The sequence below is a fragment of the Giraffa tippelskirchi genome, chromosome 11 (genome assembly GCF_054371585.1).
Source record: "Giraffa tippelskirchi isolate mGirTip1 chromosome 11, T2T-mGirTip1v1.2.pri, whole genome shotgun sequence".
Classification (NCBI taxonomy): domain Eukaryota; kingdom Metazoa; phylum Chordata; class Mammalia; order Artiodactyla; family Giraffidae; genus Giraffa; species Giraffa tippelskirchi.
The window spans coordinates 126,073,168-126,095,569 of NC_137285.1; positions in this window are offsets into that span (position 1 = coordinate 126,073,168).

Consider the following 22,402-nt stretch of genomic DNA (forward strand, 5'->3'; position numbering starts at 1 on the left):
GGGAAGAAGCTTTGGGGCACGTGCCCATCTGTCCTCCTCTTTGCTGTATTCCCAGAGCCTAGCACAGTCTGGCAGAGAAGGCAATGGCACCCCACTCCAGTACTCTTGCCTGGAAAATCCCATGGACGGAGGAGCCTGGTAGGCTGCAGTCCATGGGGTCTCTAAGAGTCGGACACGACTGAGCGACTTCACTTTCACTTTTCCCTTTCTTGCACTGGAGAAGGAAATGGCAACCCACTCCAGTATTCTTGCCTGGAGAATCCCAGGGACGGCGGAGCCTGGTGGGCTGCTGTCTATGGGGTCGCACAGAGTCGGACACGACTGAAGCGACTTAGCAGCAGCAGCAGCATAGTCTGGCACATAGTAGGTGCTCAGTAAATAATTGTTGAATGAATGCTCAGTCTTTCAAATCAAGTGTCTCCTCCTCTGAGAAGCCTTCCTTGGATTCTCACAGAAAGTCCACCTTGGTCTGGAATGGCTTGGCTTGAAGGCTCCATAATCAGGTATTTCGTGTCTAGTTGGACCCAACAGGTCAGCAGCACCTCTGAGGCTGGGTGCCCTCATGCACCAGCACCCAGCAGAGAGCCTGGCACCCTTGTGAGACCTCAGCATTGGGAGATGAATGAGGCTCTCACAAAGCTGTTCTCTGGCCGCCCCTGCTGTGAGAGTCTCCAGAGTGGGGTCAGATGAACAGAATGCCTGCATGAAAAGGAGGCTTTCAGCACAGACCCTCCATGATCCTTGAGGCCCCAGAGACAAGTGCCCAAGGTCAGCAGGAGGGGAGCAGCACGCAGGACTCAGACGCCCACATTCGCCCTCTAACCACCCTCCCCGGGGAGGCAGTCTCCCGACCCAGGAGAATTAGGCCTTTCTGCGGTCAGAGAGGCTCACAACGTGTGACAGAGGCACAGTCACGGTCACGGTGGCTTGTCTGAGGGTGATTGAATCTGAGCCCCCGGGGCTGACAGGAAAGGAGAGCCTTGTCAGCCTGGTGCCTGCTCCAAGGACCTTCACCCTCCTCACATTCTCCTTCTTTTTTTTGGCTGTGTCTTTTGGCATGCAGGATCTTAGTTCCCTGACCAGGGGTCGAACTGTGCCCCCAGTGTCTTAACCACTGGACTGCCAAGGAAGCCCCCCTTCCCACATTCTTCTGACCTTACTTTCTTCTGCAGTTTCAACTGTGTTGCAAGCTCCTTCCCAACTGCAATACAAATAAACATTCACTTTCACGCTTACATTTACATTAAAAATTTCACATTTTTCCCCTTAATTAGGGCACCCCATGAGATCTGCTTTCAGTACACCCTTCCTGTGCGCCCACCATGTGCAGGCACTGTGCTTGGTGCGGGTAGACACCACCCTCCTGCAGCTCACTGTCTGGTGTGGGGTCAGCAGGCTCAGCTGAACTAGTTCACCCTCACAATACATCCTGCTTTCCTGCCTCTGCCAGCCTGGAACCCTTTCCCCAGCTCTCCCGCCTGCATGCGCCCCACTTGGCCACTGGACTTTGCTTCATCCCTCAAGGCCCAGAACACAAGTTAACCTCTCTGAGAAGCCTGCCCGACTCCCCCAGTGGGGAGCACAGCATCATCATACCGAGCTAGTGATGCTGCAGGCTCTTTGTGCCTCTCTTGAGGCTCTGATCTACTTAGATGTTGGCTGTTTATGGGTCAGTTTTCTTACTGGAATGTGAACTTCTAGAGGGTAAAGATGGAATCTTGTTTCTCTGTGCCCCCTGCCCCTGCTCATTCCACATTTACCAAGAGTTCTTTAAAAAAGGAAGAAAGATTACTGAAAATAAAATTTTACTTATTTTTTCCTATTTATGTATTTTATTTAATTTTTTGGCCACACCATGTGGCATGTGTGAACTAAGATCCTTAGTTCCCCAACCAGGGATCAAACCCACAACCTCAGCATTGGAAGCACAGAGCTTTAACCACTGAACTGCCAGGGAAGTCTCTTACCAATAGTTCTTAGGCTGGATGAAGTCTCAGATGAAATATTGGGCATCCAGGGATGTGATAGTCAGGGAAGAACTGCCCTGAAAATCAAGGAACCCCAGTCCCAGGATGTCTGCAGTAGCCACATGTACAGAGTGTGCCGTGAACATGGAGGAGGTTGCCTGATTCAGGGGGGGCAAGGGGAGCAGGGGGTTTGAGGTGGGTTCACTGAGAAGGTGACACTTGAGGTAGAGGGAACGTTGAGCCCAAAAGCATGAAAGTGGGAACTAACAGGTGATGGGTAAGAAGTTCAGTGTGTTTGGAGGAGCAGGAATGACACAGGAAGGAAGAAATTGAGGGCGCAGTTAGAGCACAAACTCTGGACCCACATGGCCTGGGTTTGAATGCTGGCTCTGCCATCACTCTGTCATTGCTCTGTGCCCCGGTCCCCCCATCTGTACAGTGAGGGTTATACAACTACCTACATTGTAGTCTATTTAGGATTAAAAAGAGTTAACTTCTATCAAAGCTTAGGGTAGTGTTGGTACATGATAAGCCTCACTGTGAGTGTCTGATAAACAGGATGGAGCTGGGGGGGCCAGCTAGGTGGGGCTTTGAGTTTGGCCTTTATATCCAAAGGGCACCAGAACGTTAGCAAAGGGGGAATGTTGAAGGGAGGAGGTGGCTTGGCTTAGTCCAGCCTCACTCCTTCCAGCCCGTGAACACCCAGCTGGCCCCCAGCCCTGCCTGCTGCTCCTCCGCACTGGCCTTCCGGTGCCCCCAGTGGCCCTATGGCATCAATCGACTTACAGTGGGACTATAGGGGCTAGGGCCACCCCCACCCTGGCATACAGGAGGACACTTTGTTGCTGTTCAGTTGCTAAGTCATGTCTAACTCTTTGCAGCCCCATGGACTGTAACATGCCAGGCTCCCCTGTCCTTCACTATTTCCTGGAGTCTGCTCAGATTCATCTCCATTGAGTCAGTGATATTATCTAACCATCTCATCCTCTGGGGCGTCCCCGGGGGCTCAGTGGTAAAGAATCCGCCTGCCAATGCAGGAGATGCAGGTTTGATCCCTGGGTTGGGAAGATTTCCTGGAGAAGGAAACGGCGACCCACTCCAGTATTCTTGCCTGGGAAGTTCCATGGACAGAGGATCCTGGAGGGTTACAGTTCATGGGGTGAAAAACGATCGGACACGACTTAGTGACTGAATAACAACAGAGCCTGTATTACACTGAATGACCTGCCTTGTTATGCTCAGTATCCAATATGATAGTGAATATGTTGAACCTAAGATCATTGCCAGATCTAGAGAAAATTCTCTGACTTGTTGAGGAAAGTTTATGGCCCAATTAATTGCTGAAGGTGGTCAAGGAGGGGCCCAGGGCACATGAGCAGGGCCTAGTATCCAGGCCCTTGCTGGGCTGAACAGATATTGGGATTGGCTCCAAAGGGGTACTGAGTGGAGAATGGGCAAGGGGGACGAAGTCCACTGTTGAGACTGGAGGTGAAGTTGGACATAGGACACTTGAGGCCTGATGCAACAGACTCCTCAGGAGCCAGACATGCATCCTGGCCTGGACATCCCCTGCTCTATGTCTAGGCTTCTCCATGAGTGAAATGGAGATGAGATGAGTGGCCCCTTGAAGGTGAAGCAGATGGAAGGAGAGGCAGCAGGAGGACTTGTCACATTTGTCATTGAGTTTGATTTCTCTGCTGAGGGCAGAGAGGACCCCTGGGAGGGTCTAAGCAGGGGAAACAAGATTAAGTTTGCTCTTCAGAGCTTGCCCTGGTCACTGTCTGGAGAAGAGACCAAAGCAGAGAGGCCGGCTGGGGACTGTTTTGAGAGTCCGGGTGACAAGGAGAGAGGAGGGTCCAATTTGGGCCCCGGTTGTGGGTGGGTCAGGAACACTTTGGGGAAAGGGGGGAGAGGCAGGCCACTGATGGTGTCTTTGAAGGGTAAAGGAGAGGGAGAGTGAGAGGGGTCCAGAGCTCAGGAGGGGGGCTGCGCCCGAGACTACAGCCTGAGACAGGGAGGAGAGGGTCAGCGGGCCCAGGGAGGGAGTGTGAAACTCATGGGGAGAGGGTTGGGCAGGGGATGGGGCCCAGGAAAGAGCCAGAGAGGGACTGGTCAGAGAAGGGAGGAGGGAAGGGGGAATCAAACACTGAGAGAAGAGTGAGCGGCAAGGAGAGGTTAGCAGGGCTAGCAGCACCAGAAGGGAAGTGTCCTGGGGGTCAGTGGCTGGGACAGGGTGGTCCAGGGTGGGGGGCGGGGCAGGAACTGAGACAGGAGGAGGGGTGCATTTGCAGTTGGTGTGGGCACCCTCTCAGGGTAGCTGCGAAGGGTGCATGCTTGGGGAGCAGCTGGAGGAGGAGGCAGGGATGGAGGCTTTTAGAGATGCAAGGAGGAGGTAACTGGTAAGGGTAGTGAGGCAGGCACTGGCCCGAGATGCCGGAGAGGCAGCTTTACTTTACTTCTGGGACTGGGAGGACCCGAGTGGGGATGGGGCAGGTGAGGAGGGTCAGGGCTGGGGTCTCATGTGAAGCAGGGGGCAAGGTGAGGGCCAGGTGGAGCAGCCAAGGGAGTGGCATGAAGCTGGGAGTCTTGATGTGAAAAGTGAGGAAAAAAACCCGACTGAGATGGAAGCCGGAAATCTGTGGGCTGGAGGTGGCTTCAGGGAATGCCTGTGTCAAGTGAGTAAGAAATGATACCAGGCCCCCCTTCTCGTTCTCCTGGATCCCTGCTCAGGCTCCAGTCTTTTCTTTCTTTATTAATATTTCTGGCTGCCCTGGGTCTTCATTGCTCTGTGTGGGCTTTCTCTAGTTGCAGTGGGCAGGGGGCTACTCTCTAGTTGTGGTGTGCAGGCTTCCCATCGCAGTGGCTTCTCTTGTCGCAGAGCACCTGCTCTAGGGTGAGTGGGTTTCAGTAGTTGTGGTGCACGGGCTTAGTAGTTCTGGCACATTGGCTTTGTTGCTCCAGGGTATGTGGAATCTTCCCGGACCAGGGATCGAATCCACGTCCCCTGCATTGGCAGGCAGGATTCTTAACCACTGGACCACCAGGGAAGTCCCTTAGGCTCCAGTCTCGAAAGGGCAAGGAACTTCAGGACCCTCTCTGACCCCAGATCCTATGGGCTCTCTCCCTTCCATCAGGCCTTGCCACCAGCAGATGAGAATATCCATGATCATGCCAAGCTCACCCTTGCCCGCACCTCCTGATGCTCTCAAGTGGGGCGTGTCTGGGTTGGCTCCACCACCACCAATTGCCAGGGTCTCTTACCCACTGGAGTATGAACTCCTTGTGAGATTTACTTGTGCATCTCTAGTACAGGGTATGAGTTCAGTTCAGTTCAGTTCAGTTCAGTTCAGTCACTCAGTCGTGTCCAACTCTTTGCAACCCCATGGACTGCAGCATGCCAGGCTTCCCTGTCCATCACCAAATCCCGGAGCTTACTCAAACTCTAGTCCATTGAGTCAGTGATGCCATCCAACCATCTCATCCTCTGTCATCCCCTTCTCCTCCCACCTTCAATCTTTCCCAGCATCAGGGTCTTTTCCAATGAGTCAGTTCTTCACATCAGGTGGCCAAAGTATTGGAGTTTCAGCTTCAGCATCAGTCCTTCCAATGAATATTCAGGATTGATTTCCTTTATGAATGATACCCAACAAACGGGCACACAATATCTTCCACTAAACAAAGGCAAAAGGGATACCTTCATTTGGCTGCCTCTGCTGCCCCCTGCTGTATGATCCTTGTTGGTGCAGAACAATAATCCTAACCACCAACAGTAGTGTCACTAGTCACGCGACTGAACTGAACGGAACTGAACACTAGTGCTCTGGTTCTCAAACATTTTGGTCTCAGGACCATTTTTCACACCCTAAAGTTCCCACAGAACTTTATTTATATGGCTTGTATCGATATTTACAATATTATACATTTAAACTGAGACATTTAAATACTTAAGTGAGGGAGGTGAGAGGGGGGTTCAGGATAGGGAACACATGTACACTCATGGCTGATTCGTGTCATTGTATGGCAAAAACCACTACAATATTGTAAAGTAATTAGCCTCCAATTAAAATAAATAAATTTTAAAAAATATACATGTTCATGTGTGCAAGACTAAGAGGAAGATGTGGGCACGTCTGGGCATGCAGTATGCTTTCTTGCTTATGGTTTGAAATAAATACTGTGTGTCTTAAAAATAAAATACTGAAGTGATTAATTTAAAATAATAATAACTTTAGTAAATGTAAACTCATTTTAATGAAAAATAACTACATTTTCCAAAACAAAAAATTAGTGGCATTGCTTTATATATTTACAAAAAATGTTACTGGATGGCCGAATAGAAGACAGTAGGATTCTCAAACCTGAGTCTGCATTCAGTTATGCAATATATTGTTTTGTTGAACTTTACAAAGAAAATACAGGCTCAAACTGATATGAGTTAGAAAGGGAAGGAATATTTTAATGGCCTTTTCAAATAATTGTGGCTATTACTTGATACCAAGTTAAACTTGATGTATTTCTTGAAGTTCAGTTATTATTAAAATCTGAAACCATATCAATGAGATTTTCTTACTCAGTTACATTAAAATCCATTGGTCTCTTTTGCATGTATCTTTTACGATGAGTGATTTTGTAAAAGCATGCAATGGACATTTGGGGAAAAAATAGTTCACCAAGTCATGCAGATATTTCAAATACTGATAAATTTCAAAATATAATATTAAACATCAAATTCATTATCATAACTACCAACCTCATCAGAAAATTTAAATTTTTGGAAGCTGTAAAGCTCACAGTTGGTGAACACAAGCTTTCCAAAATTCTAATTTTTATTTGAAAGCTTGAGTTTTATTATTAGCAACAAATACTGTCAGTTTACCTTGAAATGGAGACAGATTTTATTCATTTTTGAGAAAAATGTCCTCCAAATACTCAAGTTTGCATAACCATAATTTATGTCAATATTTCTTTCAAGGAAAAATGGTGTCCCATGAAAAAAATAGCTAGTTTAGCTCACAATTCAAACTGCACAAATGCTTTTTCTGGAGAAAACTATTGTGTTTGGGTCTACAGAAGAAGTGCTTTACCATTTTGTCACACATGATACTTAAAAGATGTGCATTTAAGAGCCAATATATAGTGAATTAAATAAATTTTATTGCTTCATCAATGATTTTTTTTTTGGTCCATGCTGCGGGGCATCTTAGTTCCCTGACCAGGGATGGAACCCAGACCCTCAGCAGTGACAGCACAGACTCTTAACCACTCGACCACCAAAGAATTCCCAACAAAGACTTTCTTTTTATACGTTTTATTTGCTTATTCTCATTGTGGTGGCTTCTCTTGTTGTGGAGTACAAACTCCAGAGCACGTGGGCTTTAGTAGTTGTAGCTCACCAGCTTAGTTGCCCTGAATCATGTGGCATCTTCCCAGATCAGGGACTGAACCCACATCCCCTGCATTGGCAGGCAGAGTCTTTCTCACTGGACCACCAGAGAATTCTCCATCAAAGACTTTCTTGAGTGACACTGGCAGGGATTTGCTGAGAGGGTGTGATGGCAGAGAGTTTGAATGACTACTAATAGAATGTAGAGCCATTTCTCTGATTTGTGCTGAGATGCCAGTGGTTTTTACCACCATTGCTTGGGCCTCATCTGTGAAATGTCATCCCAGTGAAAAGACAAATGACATTTTAGGATCATTATGAAAAGAGTTTGGATCTGAAGACCACTCCCCTACCTCGAGAAGGGTCTGCTCTGGAGCGTGTATTATGCACTGTGTTGGTCCAAGCATTTTACTCTTTAAAAAAATATATTGTGGTAAAATAGACATAACATAAAATTTACATTTTAACCATCTTAAAGTGCACAGTTCAGTGACACTAAGCACATTCACTTTCCCATCTCTGTAACAAGCCCCAGAATCCACCTGGGTTGCCCAGGCCAGTTCCCCAAAGCCAGTTATTCATGGAACTCAGAAAGGTGGACCCCAGAGCTATTGGAGTTCCCATCCTTCCAACTCTGGAGTTTCTGTCTCTTAAACACCTAAACATCTTTCTTTTTATTTATTTATTTGGCTGCACCGGGTCTTAGTTGCAGCATGTGGATCTAGTTCTCTGACCAGGAATCAATCCCAGGCCCCTGCTTTTGGAGTGCGGAGTCTTAGCCATTGGACCACCAGGGAAGTCCCTAAACATCTTTCCAACCATTCCTTGACCCTGTGGCTCTCATAATCACAACCCCACAGGCTGGGTCCCATCATCTCAGCCTCCTCACTGCTCTCCCTACCTCCTCTCTTGCCCTCTCCACCCCACCTCCCACTCCTTCTAACTCAGATCTGACCACACTAGTCCCTTGATTAAAACTCTCCTCCCCCCCCCCCATTCCTGGGCACCTGCTGAACCCTCTACATGAAATGCCTTCTCCCCTGTTCAACCTGGAAGACCTAGCTCTGGCTTTTCGTCCTCTGAGGAGCCTCCCTCAGACTGTGAGGTAGGCCTGTGGTCTGTGAATGGAGAGAAGGAAGGAAGAATTAGGTAGGAAGAGCCTCCGACTTCAGGGCAGCTCTGAGAGAGCCCTGCCAGCCTGATGGGGAAACCGGAGCACAAATTACCTGTTAGAGGAAACACCCCATTGGTCAGAAATGGCCAGGCCCTTGTTCTCCTGCCCAATCACTGGCTGGCGTTGCCCAGGAAGGATGTGACCTCATCACAACCACAGCTGTAGATCCCAAAGGGGCTGCTGCAGGAGGCTGTTGCTAAGAACACCCCAACCTACAAGCTCTCTCTCTTTAAAATTTTTTAAAAACTTTTAATTTATTTGTTTTGCCTGTGCTGGGTCTTAGCTGTGACATGCGGCGTCTTTAATTGTGGCATGTGGGATCTAGTTCTCTGACCAGGAATTGAAGTTGGGCCCTCTGCATTGGGAGTGCAGAGTCTTAGCCACTGGACCACCAGGGAAGTCTCACAAGCTCTGTCTTGAAGGGAGAGCTGAGCAGTACGCCTCCAAGACTTGACTGATGCTTGAAGTTGGAAAGAATGTAAAAGCTCTAGGCCAGTAGCTGTCACATTTTACATATAAGCAAACTGAGACGTGGTGAGGGCACCTGATTTTCCCCAAGTCACCCAGCTGGTAAACCAATATGCAAACCCAGGTAGTTCTGCCTTTACATCTGTGCCCTTCAATCTCACTGCTGCCTCCAAGTCAAAGGGGACTTCAAGTGTTATTGTGGGGAGACTGGCAGGGTGGGGCTTCAGACAGGGCTAGGGAGTCACCTCCTCATGGAAGCGCCTCTGTGCTCCCACAGGCCCCTGGGTTTCCCTCCACCCTCTCATTTGCCAGCCACTTCTGTGGATGTCAGCGTAGGTGTCTGCTTCTACTAGGCCACAGCCAGCACCTGGCACAGGGCTGGGTACATTATGGTCCACACAATGGTGGCCGGTCATCATGACCCCTGTCTTACTGTCCACTTGGGCAGCCAAAACCTCCTGTGCAGGGAGAGTAACTTCTTCACTTATTCACTGCTCCCTCCCTTTCTCCATTCTTTAAATTCATTTATATTGAGTGATTTGGCTTCCCCATGGCTCAGTGGGTAAAGAATCTGCCTGCAATGCAGGAGACACAGGAGACTCGGATTTGAGTCCTGGGTCAGGAAGATCCCCTAGAGGAGGGCATGGCAACCCACTCTAGTATTCTTGCCTGGAGAATCCCATGGACTGAGTAGCCTGGTGGGCTATAGTCCAGAGGGTCGCAAAGAAAAGAACATGACTGAGCAGCTAGGCATGAATTCTTAACCTCTGGACCACCAGGGAAACCCAGTTCTAATGTTCTAATACAGCAGCAAATATCTCTGCTTTCATGAAATTTACTTTTCAGTAGAGGGAGGTAGACAATGATTAAAAAAGAGAGAAAGGTATATCAGATAGGATGCATGCTTTGGACAAAAGAAAGAACAGCATAGACAGAGGAGAGTAGGAAGTATTGGTGAAGGGGTTACAATTTCAAACAGAGTAATCAGGGAAGGTGACATTTGAGTAAAAACCTGAAGCAGAGGACAGGTACAAAGACCCCTAAGGTGAGATGTACCTGGTCTATTCAAGCCAGGAGGCCAACAGGGCTGGGGTGGAGGGAGTGACGGGCGTGGAGAGGTGTAAACAATGATGTGCAAGGTCACTGAGACTAGATCATGAAGCATCCAGAGCCCATGGTGAGGAATTTGACTTTTACTCCAATTGAAATAAAAAAGGCACTGCAGATTTCTAAGCAGAGGGTGTCGTCATGTGCCTTATGAGTTAAATAGACCAAGGGGCAGAGGGTAGAAGCAGGGGGAGAGGAATGTGGCATCAGATGAGACAATCAGGGCAACAGCAGGGCAGTGAAGTAATCAGATGCTGGGGTGTCTTTGGGAGGTAGAACCACAGGATTTCCTAGTGAATAAAATGTAGGTTGTGAGAGAAAGAAAAGAGTCAACTATGACCCCAAGTGTTTGACTGAACACCTCCATAGATGGTGCTGCCAGGATCTGATACTGAGGAAGGTGACAACAGGAGTAGATGTGGGGGACAGATCAGAATTCAAGTTTGGATATACAAATTCTCAGATGTCTCGTAGACATCCAAGTGGAGACGTTAGGCAAACAGCTGGGTTTACAAGTCTGGAGGCTGAAAGACGTCTGGAAACCGGGGAGCTGCTGCTGGTTTCTCCTCGTCCTTAGATATAGGAGTCCTGGAGCTCAGTTTTGGGGCTTCTCTTCTCCAGTGGAACCCTTTCCTTACCAAGCTCATCCAATTGCAAGACTTTAAATATCTTCTCTGTGTCTACAGCTCCCATAGATGTGATGCCTAGGGCTCTAGCCACCATCTGGGTCTTTAAAGACACAGGCCACACCCTAGGGTTGGAGGAGGCATGAGCTAAGGAGCCTGAAATCCTGAGAATGTAGCAGAGCAGTGCCCGCATGCCATCCTTGAACCATCTATTTCCAGACTTTTATAGGAGAGAGAAACAAACTCTCTTGTTGAAGCCAGAATGATTCTGTTATTTACGTGTGTGTGCTAAGTTGCTTCAGTCATGTCTGACTCTGTGTGACCCTATGGACTGTATGTAGCCTAACAGGCTCCTCTGTCCATGGGACTCTCCAGGCAAGAATACTGGAGCAGATTGCCATGCCCTTCTCCACCGGATCTTCCCGACCCAAGGGTCAAACCTGTATCTCTATGTATCCTGCATTGGCAGGCAGGTTCTTTACCACTAGCGCCACCTGGGAAGCCCTCTGTTATTCGTAGTTGAACTTAATCCTGCAATGATACCTCCCATTTGCTGTGTTGTCCCATGTTCATCCTCACAAAGGGCCTGTCGAATGGATGGTACAGATCTCATTTTAGAGAAGAGGAAGGGGAGCTCAGGGATTTTAGGCAAGTGGCCAGTGCAAAACCAAAGCAGGTTCAAGCCCTGGGCACCCTGACTCCTGAGCCTACTCTGTCTGCCAGGCCCTGGGACCACACCCAGGCTGACCTCCCTGTGTGCACTAACATGGTCTGGATTTCTCAGGTCCTTCATCCGGGGCCCAGAAGCATCGAATGAGCAGGAGGAGCCATCCTGGGGTCAGAGCTGTTGCAGGGTAACAGCTGTCCCTCTTTTAACATTGGGAGTCCCATATCCCTCGACCATGGGCAAACCCAGACAGGTGGTCACCCCAGAGCTCTGGTCCAGCCAGGACTCATTACCACCTCTGTGGGCACCCAGACCCTGAGCCATTACAACCCTCTCATTACCAGGTGTTTATTCCCTCCTCATCACCAAGCCCTGGGAGCTTCCTGACCTGGGACCTTGGCTGGGAGTGTCCCCACCACTCAGAACAGTGCCAGACGCAAAGTAGGTGCTCAATAAATCATTCTGGAGCCTCTCCTCCTCCCGTTCCTCCATGGCATCCTAGACAGCATCTCTTCTTTGGGCATCAGCTGAAGCTGATATTCAACCCTCCATCCAAGGCTGCAGGCAGATCCTGCTCACAGGACCCCACCCCAGGGCATTGGGCAGAGGCAGAATTATTGCACAGAACACAGAGCACATGGAGCCAAGAGTCTAACTTAGTGCTCCAAATGGGAAATGGCTGTTATCATAAAAGCAGTGGTAGGGAGACACCCAGAGGGAAGTTTTGAGCATGATGTGTGTGCATCCTCAGTCACTCAGTCGTGTCCGACTCTTTGTGATCCCATGGACTGCAGCCTGCCAGGCTCCTCTGTCCATGAAATTTTCCAGGCAAGAATACTGAAGTGGGTTGCCATTTCCTACTCTAGAGATCTTCCCGACCCAAGGATCGAAGCCACATCTCCTTCATTAGCGGGTGGATTCTTTACCACTGAGCCACCTGGGAAACCCTTTGAGGATGACATGGGCAGACATTTTGAGAACTTCATTTTGCTCTGTGGAAGGTGGAATAGAAAGGGTGGGAATGAAGGAGCAAGACAGTGAGGAGACGGTTCCTGGAATCTGAAGAGAAGGGATGAAGGTTGGATTCCTCTGGGAAGGAAGCAATGGGGAGTATGAAAGATGGGGGAGCTGGGAAAACTTAGAGGCACAGCTCAGCGGCTGGTGGTCTGACCCCTCTCACCTTTGAGTTCTGGGTCCTTCCTAGGACTAAATACCTGTGCAAAATGAAAATGCGGGGCTCCATGTCCAAAAATTATTAAGAATTTCAATATAAAAATTTCAAATTTTGCACCAGACATATTTATATTAGTTCATTGTTCATCTGAAATTCGGCTTTAACTAGGAGTCTTGTACTTTAGCAGCCAACTCTACCTGGTGCATCCTGGTGTCTCCTCCATTACTTGGGGCTCCTAGGAGAAGGAACGTCAAACTTTAGCCTGCTTCATAATCACCCAGAAGGCTTGTTAAAACAGATTGCTAGGCTCCACCCGAGAGTTTTTGAATCACATAGGCCTGGGCTGGAGCCCAAGAATTTCATTTTTAACAAGTTCCAAGGTGATGCTGACGCTGTTGGTCCTGAGGATACACTGAGAATCGCAGTTCAGGCATCCATTTCTCTACTGAAGCCCATGAGTCGTCTCCAGAAAAGTGCAGTGACCCAAAATGAGCACCAGAGGGGGCAAAAGGCACCCACTGTGTTGGAATTGAGCTTAGACCTCTGCTGAGCATTTGCTCTGGCCTGACCAAGTCCAGGGCCCTGGCTGTGATGAAAATATGGGTCAGGCTCAGTGTCTGTTCTTGAAAAGCTCAGGGTCTGGTTAGGGAGAAAGAGGTGTTAACTGGCAATTATAATTGGTGCAGAGGGTGCTAGGAGCACAGAGTAGTGGGTTCTTGCTGTTCTGAGAACATGCCTAATTTGTTCTAGCCTTGAGGCCCTTATACAGGTAGTTCCCTCCGCTTGGAATGCTCTCCTCCATTCTAAGGCTTTCGGAGGTTTGACTTCGTTGTCAGGTGGAAGAATGACTCCCAAAGATGTCTAGGTCTGGGTTCCTGCATATGTTTTAACTGCCATGGTAAAGGGCACTTGGCAGATGTGATTAACTAATGGGTCTTGAGATAGATTGCCTGGTGGCCCTGTGTAACCACAAAGGTCCTGTGGGAACATAGAGAAGGCTGGGGGAAGTCAGGCCTGAACCATGAGTAGGGGTCACCCAGGAGGGGAGAAGAAGAGTAAGGGCATTCTGCATACAGGAATCCACAAGTGCAAGGCCATTCAGGCTGAGAAAAATCAGGTGTTCTCAAGAACAAGTACAGAGGTGGGGAAGAGAGTTGGGGGTGAACACTTGGCCAGGCTGGTAGGGTATTAGTTGGACCCTGAAGGTCTCAGGGAGCTTCAGGAGGATTTCAACTGATGGTATGTTAGACCCTCACTGTTGACTCTCTGGCGATGGTGTGCAGGAGGAAAGACCAGAGACAAGGAAGCTAGTCAAGAGGCTGCTGCAATGGTCTAGGAAGAGGTGATCAGACAAAGCAAGAATGACAACAGTCTCATTCATTCATTCATTCCATGTATTTATGGGACAACTTCTCTGATCCAAATCCTGGGCTGAGTGCTGCTACTTGCTGGACTTCTCATAGAGCTTACAATCTAACAGGAAAGGCCACCAACCAACGGCGCACAGCACAGTTAGCCAGCTGGTGATAGCCATGGTCCCTGAGGTATCAGGAAGCCAAATGGCAGGGTCTGGGTAGAAGTAGGGGTGGGAGGCATCTCTTATGAGAGCCTCTGACCTGGGCATCCTGACCTTGTGAGCACAGATGCCTCATTGAGCCAGACTCTGGTGCCCTCCCCTCTGCAGCCCAGAGCTAACAATATGGCCATTGAAGGCAGCTGCCACCACTCGAGGTCTAGCCTTTCCTGCCTCCTCCCTCCCTCGGCCACACAATCCTGGCCTTCAGCATGGAAGAAAGAGCAGGATTATATGCAGGTAGCAGGGGCTAGGCCCACTCCTCCACCAAAGTCAGTCTAGGCCCAGCTCCAGGTGGACACTGGGTTGGCACCTTCTTCAAACACCCAAGGCTCTTGTGTTAAGCATGTGAAGGGTCAGCCAGCAAGAAGCAGGGGGAGAGAGGAGATGACCTTCAGTGCTGAGAGGATGCTCTTTAAGGGCTTTCTTGGCTGCTCAGGATTCCTGGAACACACCACATTCATCTATAAGGGTGACTGGCCCCACGGATGAAGTGAATTAAAATCAGACTTCCTGGAGCACTGCTCTCTAGAAGGTTGGCCTTCTTGCTATTCTGAGAACATGCCTAGTTTGTTCTAGCCTTGGGGTCCTTGCACATGTAGTTCCGTCTGCTAGGGATGCTCTCCTCCACTAGAAGTCTTTCAGGGGTTTGACTTCATTGGTAGGTAGGAGAGTGATTCCCAAAGATGTCTGGGTCCTGATCCCTGTGTATGTTATCGCTGCCATGGTAAAGGGCACTTGGCAGATGTGATTAAATGATGGGTCTTGAGATAGAGAGATTACCTCGTGGCTCTGTGTAACCACAAATGTCCTTATATGAGCAAGGAGGGGACAGGGGTCAGAGACAGAGATGTGATGACAGAAGCAGAGATCAGAGAAAGGGGCAATTGTGAAGATGATACACTCCTGGCGTTGAGGATGGAGGAAGGGGCCTTGGGTCAAGGAGTGCAGGCAGCTTCCTAGAAACTGGAAAGGACAAGAAACAGACTTGGCCCAGAGCTTCCAGAAGCAATGCAGCCCTGCTGATCCATTCTAATATTCTGACATCCAGAACTATAAGAAGACATACCTTTACTGTTTTAAGTCACTAAGTTTATGGTAATTTGTTGCAGCAGCAATAGGAAACCAGCACAGCTTCTCATCATTCAGGCCCTGCGATAAAGTACTCAGCTCCCTGCCTGCAACCACCAGCTTTGGTTTCTTCATAGCGTTTACTTTATCTGGAATGATCAGATCTGTTTCTTAGCCTATAACCTGTCTCCTCCAGCCGCATGTGAGTCTCCTGGAGAGCAAAGTCTTTTTTGTCCCCTCCTTTGTCCTTGCACCCTGAGTCCTTATGAATATTGGTTGCATGAAAGAAGGAACAAATAAAATAAAAGGCTTAAGGGACTTTCCTGGTGGTACAATGGCTAAGGCTCCACACCCTCAATACAGGGGGGCCCAGGTTCAGTCCCCGGTCAGGGAACTAAATCCACATACTGCAAATAAGACCTGATGCAGCACCCCCTCCAAAAAAATAACAGGCTTAATATGCTCTCTCCCTCCTGTGCACATTGAAGGCAAGGGCGGGGAGAAGCTGTGACTGGCGGGGGGAAGCTGTGAAAAGGCAGAAGGGGTCTTGGGAGCTTGGAGGATGGAAGGAGAGGTATGGAGGGTGGGAGACCTGATCCCTGCATGTCCGTAGGAGCTGCAGGGGTCCCTAACACAGAACTCGTGCATGAACTTTCTAGTGGATGGGGCTCTCCAGTTTCAAACTCAGCACCTTTTTCTTTTTTTCTTTTGTCCCTCAACCTGGAAGACAGGCTGCTGAAAGGAACCATTGTTCTCACTTTGCAGATGGGGGCGTGTCTGGTCAGTGATTTGACAGTGGGAAGACCCCCAGGTGCATCTCTGGCAAGGGATCGTGGGATCTGAGAGGTGCCTGAAGCTGCCCTGTCCCCCAAGGCTCCCCCTGACCCAGGGCCCGCCGGCTTCCAGCTGTTGGACAGCCCTCTTTCCAGTTGTCTGATGCCCTTTCGGCCTCATCTGCTCTCAAGGCTGGACCAGGGCGAGGTGAGTGAGGCATTCACCCTGGCTGCAAATTAAAAGAGGCGCCCCAAACCTCAATAATTAAAAAAAATAATCTTTTCATGCAACGTTTAAAAAAAATCAAAATTAATACTAAAATATCCATGATGAATGCAATATCAACATTTTAAATAAATACGTTTGTTTTTTTCTTATCAGGCTCCAACATGACTTGACACGGTATTGTTTTATTCTTCTTATCCAAGACTGGCTACATGGTGTGTGGGGCCCCTCCTTCAAAATTTATTCTGAATTTCAAGATGGCAACCAAATGCAGGGCTCTGTCACACTGCACAGGTTGTACACCCATGGAGTTGGCCCTGATCCTGTCTTTATTAAAATGTTGATATTTTGTTCATCATCTTTTTTTTTTAACATTGACTTTTCAAAATATTGCTTGAAAATATTACTTATCTTCATTCCTGTGGCTTTTGGTGTTCCCATTGATTGTGCACCTGGGGAGAGCACCTCCCTTTTTCACCCTCTCCAAGCTTTCTCTGCTTGATGTGAGCTCCTTCTTCACCCCAGGCTGGCTCCTTCAGGAAGTCTTCCCTACTTTCCTGTCCCTGCATGGCCTCTGGCAGCCCTCTGCCTTCTCCCCTGTGTCACAGCCCAGAGCACCCTGTGTGGGCTCTGTTGCTTAAGGATGGGGAGCGGATTTGATTTGTTTCTGTGTTCCCAGCACAGGGTTTGGCTCAGAAGAGTTGCTCTGGAAAATTGGTTTTCAGTGAAAATGAGTGGCCTGAGGAGTTTGAAATTCTATGTCAACAGGATACCTCTGTCAAGTCCTTCTGTCTTGAGAAGGACCTTAGTAAACCGCTCTGGAACTACTCAATGATGGCAGAGCCAGCTGTGTGGATACTGGCCCTGCTGGTCCCCCACACCCCTCCCCTGAGACACTGTGGGAGACTCAGCCCCATTCCAGGTGGCAGGGCAGACTTCTGGCAGGAGGCAAGTATGGGCCCGTGTGGTTGACATGGAGGAAGGCAGTGCGCGCCCACTTTTGGGACTTTGGTATTGGAGCAGCCTCATCTCTGCGCTGTGATACCCCCTGCCTGTGGCCTGTCACTGACCCATCATTCTCTGTATAAGCCACACTGAGCTGCTAGGTGGCACCTGGCCTCAGGGACTCGCGGTTTTGCTCCTATAACCAAGCTTCCTGCCCTGTTCCTGGGACCAAACTTGCCTAGATTTACAGCTGAGACCTTTTCTGACACTCAGCCCCATTCCTGCCGGTCTTCCAGGGCAGGGCCTCTTAGTCAGGGAGTTTGAGGGAGCTTCCCACGTGTCCCTGAGCTTCAAGCCTATGCCGATCCCATTAGATCAGGGGTCCCCAAACTCTGGGCTGCAGACCGGTACATTCTGAGATCAGCGGCAGCATTAGGTTAGAAAATAAAGTGCAGAAGAAATGTCATGCATTTGAATCATCCCCAAACCATCCCCCACTCCTGGTCTGTTGAAAGATTGTCTTCCATGAAATTGTTCCCTGGTGCCAAAAAGGTTGGGGACCCCTGCTTTATATTGCCAACTGTATCCTGGGACCCCATCACACCTGGCCACCACTTGTCCAGATCCCCCTTCTCCGTGGCCCTGACCCTGGGGCCTGGGCAGGGTTAACAAAGAGGCATGTAGCAGCTTGGGACAGCTCTGATGGGTGTCAGTGATGCTAGTCTGAAACTCCCTAGTTGGCTACAGCGGACAGAACCCCGGACCCCAAGCAGGGAAACCTGGCTTCAAATCCAGGCTCTGTCATTCTTGGGCTTTTGGAGGCTCAGTTTCTTGATCTGAAAATTGGGAGTTAAAATGCCTGCCTCATAGCAGGGATATGGGAGTTAGAGAATGCAAGAGCTCCCTGTACAAAGTTAAAGTGTTAGTCACTCTAGTCGTGTCTGACTCTTTGCGACCCCATGGGCTGTAGCCCACCAGGCTCCTCTGTCCATGAATTCTCCAAGCAGGAATACTGGAGTGGGTTGCCATTTCCTTCTCCAGGGGATCTTCCCAACCCAGGGATTGAACCCAGGTCTCCTGCATTGCAGGCAGATGCTTTACCATCTGAGCCACATGGAAGTGGCTCTCTGCACAAAGTGGACATCAATAAAAGATAATTCCCTTTCTCCTGTGCCTAGTTTGGGTGCCCAGACTGGCCAGCTGTGCCCCTGGTGACCCCCATCCCCCCTCTAGCTCCCAAGCCTTGAGTTCTTTTCCACTTTATGTCCTAGCAAAAGAGATGGGGAAGCTGAGGCTCAGAGGGATCAGGGACTTGCCCAAAGTCACGTACAGAGTCAGAGGCTGAGCCCAGACTGAAATCCTGGGGCCTGATGCTTTCCTAGCCTGGGCTCCCGTCTCCCTGTCTGGCCTTGAGAATGCGGAGCCTGAGAAGGATATCTGAGCAGCAGCATCCTCTGGGGCCCCTCCCCCACCTCAGGCACCGGCGGAGAGCCCAGGGCTCTTGGTGCTTCCATGAAAGGCGTATTTCCCTCCTGAGTCAGAGCAGACCCAGAACAGACAGCTCCAGCCTGCCCTGAGAGCCAGCCCCCCGCTCCCCGCTGGAACCTCTGGGCAGCGGCCAGCACAGCTGCATCCCCGCGGCAGGGCCTGCAATGATAGGCCCACGTTGCATCAGCTGGTCCTGTCCCTGCGCCGGCTCCTGCCCGCCAGCCAATGGGGTCCAGCCGAGTGTACAGATCCCGGGCTCCGACCCACCCCACCCGCCACGGAATCACCGCATGGTCTGGTCCTTCCTCGGCTTTCTCTGTGAGGGAGGAGGGGATGGAGGGCATCGTGACTCTATTGCATCCAGCATGGACTTCCTCCCTGTACATCATGCCCTGCCAACTCCTCCTTGATTCTGCCTCCTGGAGGTGGCAGGAATTCCCCACTCTGCCTGGCAGGGCCTGTTTCTCCCCAGCCTCTGTTCTTCTCCCCCTCTGTGCCTGCCCTCCCCAACATTGACCACCCCAGGGCATCCGTCACTCTCCTGTGCTATGACTCCTAACTGTCCTCTCCAGCCTGGCTTCCTCTCCTCAGTGCCAGACTCACCAATGCTATGGCCTCCTTGGCGCCTCCAGTCTGCAGACCACAGAGTTCACAGCCTTCCCCCTAGAGTCTCCATCTCAGAGAGGACCTGCTGAACCAGGCCAGACCCCAGAGAGTCCCCCTTCCTCCTCCTCCCTGGCCCACCATGCCCCAGTCCACTGCTGGATGCTCTTAGCCCTGTGGCCCCTCCCCGGATCCAGGCATCAGCATCTTCTTTTTATTTTAATTTTTTATTTTGCATTGAGATATTGGCAATTAACAATGTTGTGATAGTTTTAGGCAAACAGCGAAGGGACTCAGCCATATATATACATGTATCTATTCTCCCTCAAACTCCCTTCCCATCAAAGATGCCACATAACATGGAGCAAAGTTCCAAGGAGGCACCAGCATCTTGCACTGGGTTATTGTGACATTTTCCTCTCTGGCCTCCCTCTGTCCCTCTCCACTCACCAGATACAGAACTCCTTTAAACACTCCAATATGACCTTGTCACTGTCCTATTAAATTCCCTTCCGGTGGGGAGGCTCCCAAGCCCCTGTGAGACTGGCCTTGCCATTTTCTGCAGCTTTGCACTCCTGTCCCAGGTGGCATTAGTGGTAAAGAACCCACCTGTTAATGCAGGAGACATAAGAGACAAGAGTTTGATCCCTGGGTCGGGAAGATCCCCTGGAGGAGAGCATGACAACCCATTCCAGTATTCTTGCCTGGAGAATCCCGCAGACAGAGGAGCCTGGGGGGGCTACAGTCCACAGGGTCACACAAAATCAGACACGACTAAAGTGACTTAGCACACACTCTTGTCCCCATACATGGTTACCTTTGTCAGGACTCTTTTGCCTGCTCTGGCTGCATGCCATGAAAGCCTGTTACAGTTCAGCTTATTTTAGCCTGAGGCCCAAAAGCCTGTGGGGGTAGACAATGCCTGGCTGGCCAGATGGGCTCCAGCCCCAGCCTCCTAGCTTCCGCAGAGCTGCAAGGAGGGGGCCGAGCCCCAGGCCCCGTCACAGCCCCTACTCAGACATGGCTTCAGGCCTGGCTTGATCTCCCACTGAATGTTGCTTTTCTATTTACTTTGTTGTTGTTGTTGTTGTTTAGTTGCTAAGTCATGTCCAATTCTTTGCGACCCCATGGAGTGTAGCCACCAGATTTCTCTGTCCATGGGATTTCCCAGGCAAGAATACTGGAGTGGGTTGCCATTTCCTCCTCCAGGGGATCTTCCCAATCCAGGGATTAAACCCATGTCTCCTGCACTGGCAGTCAGATACTTTACCACTGAGCCATCAGGGAAACCCTCTATTTACCGATAGCTAAAAACTGATTATAAAAGTAACATATGCTATTGAAAAAATTCGGAGAAGCAGAGAATTGAAAACAGAAATAAAATGTATTTCCATCTCCAAAGATAAACAGTATTAAGTCATTTAAGAGTATTTCCTTCTGGCCTTTTAAAATGAATATTATGCATCTCTCTCTCTACTTTTTAAATACACATTCATTGAGAAATGGGCTTCCCTGGTGGCTCAGCTCGTAAAGAATCCACCTGCAATGTGGGAGACCTGGGTTTGATCCCTGGGTTGGGAAGATCCCCTGGAGAAGGGAACGGCTACCCACTCCAGTATTCTGGCCTGGAGAATACTATAGACTACAGTTCATGGGATTGCAGAGTCGGACATGACTGAGCAACTTTCACTTTCATTGAGAATAAAGCTCCAAAGAGTAGAAATGGTTGAAAAATCAGATGGAAATTACCTAGTAACAGAAGTTGACTTTTTGGTGAAATGTGAACATTCTTTCACAGTTCTGTGCCTCTGCATATAGAATTTTCATAAACATGCTGTTTTATAAGCTGCTCCACTTTTTATCCACCAGTCCATTAGGCTCTCTTCTGCTTTAGGATTAACATGGCTTCCACCTTTATTACAGCTGCCAGTTTTCCTCCCTTACTGACACTGTCTCTAATTCTAGTCTCGCTCTTACAAATGAGGCCAGGGCTTCCCAGATGGCTCAGTGGGTAAAGAATCTGCCTGCAGCGCAGGAGATGCAGGAGATATGAATGGTTCGATCCCTGGATTGGGAAGATCCCCTGGAGGAGGGCATGGCAACCCACTCCAATATTCTTGCCTGGAGAATTCCATGGACAGAGGAGCCTGGCAGGCTACAGTCCATGGGGTCGCCAAGAGTCAGACATGACTTAGCACACACAAATAAGGCCATAATGAACATTCTTGTACATGTATCTACACTCATGTTTTTTAAAAATAATTTCCTTATACTATATTCCTAAAAATTGATTGTTTCTCCCCAAAGAACAAGTAAAAAAGATACAAATAAACTTATTAACAAGACAGAAATAGACCCACAGACATAGAAAACAAATTTATGGTTACCAAAGGGGAAAGGGCAGGGGATAAATTAGGAGGTTGGGGTGAACACATATACACTACTATATATATATATATTATAAAATAGATAGCCAACAAGGACCTGCTGTGTAGCACAGGGAAATGTACTCAATATTTTGCAATAATCTATAAGGGAAAAAATCTGAAAAAGAATGTATATTCCATACATATATGTGTGTGTGTTCAGTCACTCAGTAATGTCTGACTCTTTGTGATCCCATGGACTGTAGTCCCTGCGAGGCTACTCTGCCCATGGAATTCTCCAGGCAAGAATACTGGAGTAGGTAGCCATTCCGTTCTCCAGGAGATCTTCCCAACCCAGGCGCTCTTGCATTGCAGGTGGATTCTTTATCATCTGAATCACCAGGGAAACCTGCATCTATATATATAGCTCACTGAATCACTGCGCTGTACACCTGAAACTAACATGATATTGTAAATCAACTATGCTTCAATATAGTTTTTACTTTTTAAAATAAACAAATTTTTAAAAGACAAATAAAACTTTAACATGTGTGAATAGGAAATGCATTCACGTAGCCTCCGAATTCATACTAGATAGCAAGTAGCCTTACCCCTCCCCCTCTCCCTCTCACATCCAGTCCTTCCCCGGCCATCAAGGAATGTTACCAGTTTCTACCCAACTGCTGGGACTGTCTGTACAGATCGAAGCAACACTCCCCTTCACTTCAGCTCTGAGATCAGAATCAACATCAAGACATAAAGAACTTCCTCACTTTTTGTTTCTCCTGGTC